Source organism: Mus caroli, unplaced genomic scaffold, assembly GCF_978045245.1.
Source record: "Mus caroli unplaced genomic scaffold, Mus_caroli_1 scaffold_15, whole genome shotgun sequence".
Taxonomy (NCBI): domain Eukaryota; kingdom Metazoa; phylum Chordata; class Mammalia; order Rodentia; family Muridae; genus Mus; species Mus caroli.
In genome coordinates, this window is record NW_028227270.1 from 41,570,168 (window position 1) to 41,578,650 (window position 8,483).

At 34.3% G+C, this 8,483-nt stretch overlaps 1 pseudogene; it reads right to left on the reverse strand.

The window, feature by feature from the left end:
• Nucleotides 1–619: 619 nt before the first annotated feature.
• On the reverse strand, nucleotides 620–1,093 carry LOC110308692 (low molecular weight phosphotyrosine protein phosphatase-like; annotated as a pseudogene).
• Between the last annotated feature and the right edge of the window lie 7,390 nt (nucleotides 1,094–8,483).

Below are 8,483 nucleotides of genomic sequence, written 5' to 3' on the forward strand. Positions count from 1 at the left end.
ACACCTTTCACAATAGCCAAAAATAATATATAATATCTTCATGTAACTCTAACCAAGCAAGTGAAAGATCTGTATGACATGAACTTCAAGTACCTGAAGAAAGAAATTGAAGAAAACCTCAGAAGATGCAAAAATCTTCCATGCTTATGGATCAGTAGGGTTAATATGGTAAAAATGGCAATCTTACCAAAAGCAGTCTACAGATTCAACACAATCCTCATCAAGATTCCAACACACTTCTTCACAAACATTCAAAGAGCAATCATCAACTTCATATGGAAAAACAAAAACTCAGCCTTGCTGGGCTCAGAGGCTAACCTGGACATTGTAGGTCATTCTTTCTTTATTGGGTTTTCTTTTGTTCCCTATATCCTTATTCCACTATTCTGGATTTATGGCAAGGTCAGAATTTAGTCTAAGAACACTTAGCCATACATTAAACTGTCTAGCTCAAGTATTTTTATTCTTCTGAACATACGTCTAGCTTCCACCTACAATAATTTAAAAGATATACATTAAATAATTTGAAAAGACAGGTGGAGTATGGGTTTGATGACTGCTACCACTGTTGGCCATAGCACTGATGAGTAAGTTGCTAAAAGGTGGTGGTTAAGATGTGCTAATAAGTCTTCTCCAGGAAGGCCTTGCTGCACATAAGGCATTGCTGATACAACAACTTGAAGTCAGAGTCATTGCCATAATAGGGAAGTTCAGTAATGAGTTCTTCCTGTGGATCATAGCTCCCAAGTAGTTCAATTTTAGCTTTGCAGTTTTTAGCTTGATTATTTTTTCATTCAAATCTCTCAGATTGCTTTCATCCATACATAGTATATAATCAAATGCATCAAAGTATCTTGTAATCTGTATTGCTTTATGGGCTGTGTTAATGTCATGATTTCTTAGGCAGCTGATAGCTCTTGGGTCTCGAGCCTGGCCCATGGTTCAGTCAGAAAGGGCACTGCTTTAAATGGCCCAATTATCTGAAAAATTTTCATCAGTTACCAATTTTTCTGAAAACTGCTTCTGCAATGGGTGACTGGCAAATGATACTGGGATACATGAACAGTACCGACTTGGACCCAACCTCTGCCATGTTTTGGTGCAGACCCTGGTACCTCCTTTGATATTATAATATGTTCTTTCAAAAAACTAGTTTTATACAAGACTGAGCAAAATTGATTTTATTTTAGGATTGCACTCTTCTATGTTTCATTCTTTATTCCTTACCCCTAGAATTCATATTCACTTTTGATATTGAATTTCTAAATATGAACGTTCAATGTCAGCATTTGTACAAAAGTATTTATTCTCCTAATACAAAAGTTTCTTTTTAGAGAAAAAAACTGTATATAAGAAAAAATTAGATAACCTGCAAAAAGAAAGAAAGGAAGGAAAGGAGGAAGGAAGGAAGGAAAGAAGGAAGGAAGGAAGGAAGGAAGGAAGGAAGGAAGGAAGGAAGGAAGGAAGGAAGGAAAGAGAGAAAGAAAGGAATAGAATGATATAAATTATAGTTGTTTATGTTATATCTGAAATTTGAAATCTATTTATAGAAACATAAATTCTTTGTCTATAATTTATTTAAGAAGGTTATTTCCTTCTAATAAAACAACATCCCATTAGTACAATATTTGGGAAGGATGATAATTACATTTAACAAGTACTAAGAAGTTATTATTTAACTTTTTCCGCATTATTTAAGGCTAGTACCCTTCACTAATATCATAGAAAAGTTCATGGGCTTTTATCTCATATTAGATAAAAATGAGCCTCTTTTAAAATATTTTGAAGGAGAAATAACTTTAAAATGACTATTTGTACCACTTTATTATTCTGCATTTCTAGGGCTTTACAGGTAGCACTGCATATCAAACATTGATATACAAAGGGTCACGTATGTTTTGCAGATCAATGTGAACATTTTCGGCATCTGCATATAATTGAGAAGGTAGGATACTTGTTTTGCTCTGCCTAACTTACTTCACATAAAAATTTTTGATATAATTGCCTGGATTTTAGTTGTTCATTCTTTTTTAAAGGCTGAGTAACACTTCCCTGTGTATGCCATATTCTATGCATTTATTTCTTCTTTGAATGATAAGTTGGTTTCAAAGACACTTCTTGCTCAAACTGGAATACTTAATACAGAGTAGATAATACTTCACAAATTTGTATATGAATTTTATAAAATATAACAAAACTTCAGCACTATTTTATATAAATACATACATGATTATTCCTAATTTCTAGAGGAAGTCAAAGCAAATAGAATAACTAGATAGATCATTTGAAAGATCAATGTAGAATCAATTTATCCAGTTTGAAAGCTTATATAGCTACAGTAATAAAGACTGAGTTTCCCCCCATAGGAAAGAAAAAGCAGATCAATGAAACAACAATAGAACTTAAAAACAAATCTAGACTACTAGAGGTAATTTTAACTTATTTGTTAAATGGTGATTCAATGGAGAAAAGGCAACCAACATTTTAACAAATGGCTCAGAAATATTTGTATGACCCTCCCCCATTTAAGCCTCTATCAGGCAATCCCTTGAAAGCACTTCTAACCATGGTAAACTACACCCCAAACCCTGTGCTTTATTTAGTACCATACAACTCTGCTGAGTTTCTTGGATGTCTGCCAACACCAGAGACACCTGGAAAGTCACCAACTTCTGCCAAAAGTAGCTTAGAGTAATAGAAGTAGAAGAAGGAGAAGATTCACCCATCAAATTCCAGAAGATGTTTTCAGCTAAGTAATAGAAGAAAATTTTCCTAACCTAAAGAAAGAAATGACTATAAACATGCAGGAAGCTTACAGACACCAAATTGATTGGACCAGGAATAAAATCCTTCTATCACAAAAGAATCAAAATACTAAATGTACAGAAAAGAGGAAAAAACACTAAAAGCTGCAAAGGAAAAAGGCCACGTAATATGTAAGGCAGACCTCTGAGAATTATACTCAACTTCTTAAATGAGACTCTAAAAGCCAGAAGGGCCTGAGCATATGTCTTAAGTCTCTAAGGGATCACAGATACTTGACTATACTATTATAACAAGTAACACTTTCAATCACCATAAAGTGTCAAAACAAGATATTCCATGAAAAAAACAAATTTTTATATCCATCTACAACTCCAACCCTAGTGAAGATACTAGAAGAAAAATTCTGAGACAAAGAAACTAACTACACCCAAGAAAATTTATGAAATAAATAATCTCACTCAAGCAAAACCAAAAGAATGGACACACACACCACCACCACCACCACCACCACCACCAAGAATTAATAACCACTGGTCATTAATATATTCCAATATGAATAGACTCAATTGCCCAATAAAAGGACACAGGCTAACATATAAGGTATGTCTTCCAACTTCAACCAACTTAATTCATATTACTACTTATGGGCATGACCAGAGATTAACCAAATTCAAATAGCCCATCACAGGCAAGCCCAGAGGCTTCTCTGCTAGGTAACTATAGATTTGACCAAGTAGATAATCAATATTATCCATCACACCATTGGAGGAAATTAAATGGCATCCATAAAAGCCATCTCATTATGATCTTTATTTACAATGAAACTATCCAAATAAGTATAATATTTTATAATTCATAAGAAGAAATCCTGTTGAAATTTCATTTGCAGAAGGGTGCTTATGATGTATGCGAGACCAACATGCCCAACCAGAAAGCACAGGGAGAGAGTTTATTCAGTCTTGATTTCTGGGTAAAGTTCATTTCTGAGGAAATTCCATAATGTAATTAATTAAATTAAATAAATGTATTTACTTTCATAGTTTTGTTTTTCTCAATGTTGGTTTTATGATGATAATTATGCTAGCTATTAAGTTCTCTTTACGATGCTAAACTTAAAGGAGAGAGAACACTGCTGAGAAATCTTAAAATTTTAATAATATGATTGAAGCCATTTTCCCCTCTTCCATTTGCAATTCAACAGACCTGCTACTTCTGTTCTATGTTTTGCTATCAAATGAAATGTGATGTCAGTTGATAAAGTAAGAGCAATGGACACAGGATGACTGAATATTGGTACATGGAAATTTTTCAAATATAACAAATTTTTAGGAAGGAATCATAGACTTTTATAAAACAAGAGTATGTACATCAATTCTTCTGTCAAAAATATAGTAAGAATCCAAAAAGTGTCAGAATTTAGTAAAACTCATTTGAATAAAATCACTACATTCATTTGTTAATGTAGCTTGTATGTTAATCAGATGAGGAATCTTATCAAACTAATCTATGTTTAAATCATAAAAATGGAGTAGTTTCCCAATCTATTTACATGGTGTTCTAACCAGATTTGTAATTAAATAATAAAATGTAGGCTAAGGAACACAAAGACAAGTTACTCAGGAGGATTTGGTAAGGTCTCAGATTTTTGCAGAAACAATCACAATGCTATTTGGTTACCACACTGTCTAACCTCCATGGCTTTACCTAATGTTTTGCCCTTCATAGAGATTGCTAATGAGTATCTATAGTTTCAAGATAATATATGATAAATGATGTCATAGTCTTTTCCAAGTGGGTTAATTTTTTTCCCTATTGTGGCTCTGGGAGTAAAGCACTAGAAATAATATCTATTAAGTTTTATTGGCTATTCATAAAAGCTTATAATCACCAGCTGGATCCTGGAGCAGCACAGTGGGTGTTCAGTTATATTTATTGTCAACTCTGTAAACAATATGTATACTTTCATTTCAGTTAATTAGTAAAAATGTTATCTAAACATTGTATGCCTGTGTTTGCTGCAAGCCTGTTAAAGGTACAGAGAAACTGAAGATATGGTGTCTTCTTCCTTAAGGTCTTTCAGAAAGGAAATATTTGGGTGAGAAGTCATGTATTTGAAATCATTCCTACTTACAGTTTATGTTTCTATAAATGAAGCTCCCTGACTTTATCAGAGAATCTTTCTCATTTTAATGGATGAGAAGTGACACATCTTTCTTTTTTCAATTGTGTAGACATTTGCATAAAACTGGTTGAGTTCCAAAAGGACAAACTTCTTATTCAAATACAGTTTTCAAGCCTGATATGCTATGATGCTACCTGAGGTTCACTGGACACAACTGTTGTAGTTTTAGCCTGCAGGTAGCAGAGTGCCCCCTTGCTCTAATTCTCCAAGCATGGTATGCACCAGGGGCAGCTCCATGCTGCACATCAGCCCATAGTATGATCACTAACTCTATTCTTGCTCTTTGTCCACTCCAGCCATGTTCTCATATCACTCCCATATCCTTTATTCACCACATTTGCCATTTTCTCCTCTCCACAACCAGCTCTGTTCTGTCATCTTTCATTCACATTTCATGAGTCCAATTTTTATGAAGCATCATTCCATAGGACCTGCCTTTCTCTAGTTGTCCCATTGTTCCAGAGACACAGTCAACTTTTCAGACTCCTCCACTGCATCTGCCTCCTCATATCCCCTTGGAACAGCTCCTGTGTCTCTCACGTTCCTTGGAGCTGCTCCTCAGACTCAAGTGCTATGTCCCCAACCTTCTTCAACAAAGCCATGCTTCAAGTGTTCATCTTGGATGGCAACTACATGCTCCTACCTCTAGTTCTACAAGACCATCTCCTTAACATGTTCTAGCCCCTCATAGATGGAGTAGATGTTGGGATGGGCTGACTTGAAGTGCTGTATTTGAGTCCATATGGTCATTGAATTGGTCAGCCTGGCTCTTCTTGGTGGTTGCTCATGAGGCTTTTCTCTTTCTGGGGCTTCCAGGATTTTGTCATAATGAAAACTTAGTATTTACAACAACACATCAGTATCCTGGTGAAGAGACAAAATAAAGAGCAGAAAGTGAAATTCTTTCACATTGAATTGTATAAAAGTATTTTCCTGGGATTAAATGCATAAAGGAATGAAAGTTAAGTGACACAGGTTCGAAAGAGAAAGTGTAGGGAAAGCACTTTTTTCAACTTCTGTATTAGTATCAATTTGAGTATCTTTGTAGGAGTTGAGGTGTTAAATAAACATATTGGGATTTTTGAGTTAATCTTATCTTGGGTGAGACTATTGTATGCTATCACTTTTTGAATCATAACTATAAATTGATTTCTGAATGACTAGGTACAAAGAATCATATTTAAGGAGTGAGAAATGCATACTATATTCAGACTTTTACATGAATTTCATTTATCACCACTTATCTTTCAATTTAATTTTTGATATATGTACATATTTAAGAATAAATTATTTTGCACCTATTTCTTAAAACATTAAATTTAGTACTATCTCTATTTTCAAATTTTTGTTATTCAAATCAACTTAGTGTCCCTTATAAAAATGTGTGTAATATTTTCTTGGTGGATTTGTAAAAATTGGACAGTTTCCTGAATTCTTGACCACTTATGTATGCTTCCTAGGTGGAGAAAGAAAAAGCAATGGGAAGATGTATGCAAAGGAAGAAGGTAGAGGAAAAGAAGAAAACAAATAAGAAACTGAGTTTAAACAAAAGGAGAAAGCAATTGTCTACTCTCTGTGTGCTTTCTAACAGAACATGTTTAAGGACAAAAATGATAGCTCTATAGTAAAACTTTATTCAACAGTTGTTCTTTAGAACTGAAGTTGAGGTAAATATCTTTGAAACCTAAAATTGATAAATTATAGTACATATTTATACTGTTCCAGATTCATTTGCCTGAAGCTTTGTGATAATGTTTTATATTGTACTACCAGATAAAGCCACCTCACAGGACTACTCTCCAGATAAAAGGCATACAAAATCTAGAAAACATACATTACATTTATTTTTTTTTTGTAGTGATGGACCAATTATCTTTCTCTGGACACTGATTTCTTCTAGACAATTTAAGTTGATATAGATGAGTTTCATGATTCTAACAGTTAAAATGCCAACATCTTTGGAAATCACATATTTTCTTACATTGTAAACACCTAGATATATCATTGCCAGATCCTTGAAAATTTAACTCTGAAGTGCCAAAAAGTTCCATTTACTGTAACTGTATACCACTTTCAGCATTTCCCCACCACTTTAGTATTACCTCAGTGTTAGCAGCACATTATCATACATCCACCCACCTCAATCTTAATGATACTCACACTAACAGGTAAACTCCTAAGCATCAATCTTTGCCCAATAACCAGATTGTCTTCCATTATACTTAGGATGAAATGCAATGATATACATCAGTTATGTGGCTATAAGTTAAGATTTTATTTCACCTTTCCAACCTTTTATTGCACTACCTGCTTTCATTGTATGTCCTGCTCCTGGGTTGCTGAATACTTTCAGGATAGAATACTTTCCATAAAAACTCCAAAAACTATCTGTCTTATTTATTTATTGAGAATCAACAGAAATGAAGTGAGTAATTAGTAAGTTGGCAAATAACATAATTCAATAAAAATGAAATATCATCTTTAAGTTCTAAGAGATATTTAAATAATGTGCATTAAGAAGTAATAAATAACAATCTAGTATTTTTTTCTACATAAACTGTTATGATCTTTGGTATTTTTATTATATGTAGATAATGTAGTACCTTAGTTACTCTTCTGTTGCTGTGAAGGGACATTAAAACAAAAGAAACTCAAGAAGAAAAGTATTAATTAAGGGTTAGCTTATAGTTGTAAATGGATAGCCTATGATCATCATAGCAGAAAGCATACAGGCATGATGAAGAAGCAATGGAAAACTTTATATCTTCATTTACAGGCAGGAGAGAGAGAGAGAGAGAGAGAGAGAGAGAGAGAGAGAGAGAGAGAGAGAGAGAGAACCTTCTTCATTAAGGCCACAACTATTCCAAGAATCCCAGACTTTTTTCCCTTTTATTAGATATTTTCTTCATTTACATTTCAAATGCTATCCCCAAAGCCCCCTATACCCTCCCCCCACCCTGCTCCCCAACCCACCCACTCCCACTTCCTGGCCCAGACATTCCCCTGTACTGGGGCATATGATCTTTGCAATACCAAGGGCCTCTCCTCCCATTGATGCCCAAATAGGCCACCCTCTGCTACATATGCAACTAGAGACACAACTCTGGGGGGGTACTGGTTAGTTCATATCATTGTTCCCCCATAGTGTTGCAGACCCCTTTTAGCTCCTTGGGTATTTTCTCTAGCTCCTTCATTAGGGGCCCTGTGTTCCATCCAATAGATGATTGTGAGCATCCACTTCTGTATTTGTCAGGCATTGCCATAGGTCTATATGTTCAATAACAGCTTTGGAGATTTCCAAGTTTTAAAATAAATGATATTTAAGAGTATAGAAATTCTATGAAGTGGCTTTCTTACCAAAAAGTTATATTGGAGGTCTACCTCTCTTACTGAAGAAAATTAATTTATAAGATATAAAATAATACATTTTAATGATATACCCAGTATCAGTTAGTTATTGACTTTATTCTCATGATGTGAGGATTCTGTTATAAATAAATAAGCACGATGATTGGGCCAAGGCAATTCCTTGCTT